At 41.2% G+C, this 660-nt stretch overlaps 1 non-coding gene across 1 annotated transcript; it reads right to left on the minus strand.

The window, feature by feature from the left end:
• Positions 1–351: 351 nt before the first annotated feature.
• Positions 352–459, minus strand: LOC112761904 (small nucleolar RNA R71). Its single transcript, XR_003182274.1, has one exon. It is a non-coding gene; the product is annotated as a small nucleolar RNA R71 (small nucleolar RNA).
• Between the last annotated feature and the right edge of the window lie 201 nt (positions 460–660).

Raw genomic sequence — 660 nt, forward strand, 5'->3', positions numbered from 1 at the left:
TTTACTGCACCTAATTCCAATTTACATGGAAGAAGCATATCCATTCCTGCCATTGGAGCAAACAACTTTGAGCTGAAACCTCAATTAGTTTCTCTGATGCAGCAGAACTGCAAGTTTCATGGACTTCCATCTGAAGATCCTTTTCAGTTCTTAACTGAATTCTTGCAGATATGTGATACTGTTAAGACTAATGGAGTAGATCCTGAAGTCTACAGGCTCATGCTTTCCCCTTTTGCTGTAAGAGACAGAGCTAGATTATGGTTGGATTCTCAACCTAAAGACAGCCTGAACTCTTGGGATAAGCTGGTCACGGCTTTCTTAGCCAAGTACTTTCCTCCTCAAAAGCTGAGCAAGCTTAGAGCTGATGTTCAAACCTTCAGACAGAAAGAAGGTGAATCTCTCTATGAAGCTTGGGAAAGATACAAACAGTTGACCAAAAAGTGTCCTTCTGACATGCTTTCAGAATGGACCATCCTGGATATATTCTATGATGGTTTATCTGAGCTATCAAAGATGTCACTGGACACTTCTGCAGGTGGATCCATTCACCTAAAGAAAACGCCTGCAGAAGCTCAAGAACTCATTGACATGGTTGCTAATAATCAGTTCATGTACACTTCTGAAAGGAATCCTGTGAATAATGGGACGCCTATGAAGAAG

Source organism: Arachis hypogaea, chromosome 16 (genome assembly GCF_003086295.3).
Source record: "Arachis hypogaea cultivar Tifrunner chromosome 16, arahy.Tifrunner.gnm2.J5K5, whole genome shotgun sequence".
Classification (NCBI taxonomy): domain Eukaryota; kingdom Viridiplantae; phylum Streptophyta; class Magnoliopsida; order Fabales; family Fabaceae; genus Arachis; species Arachis hypogaea.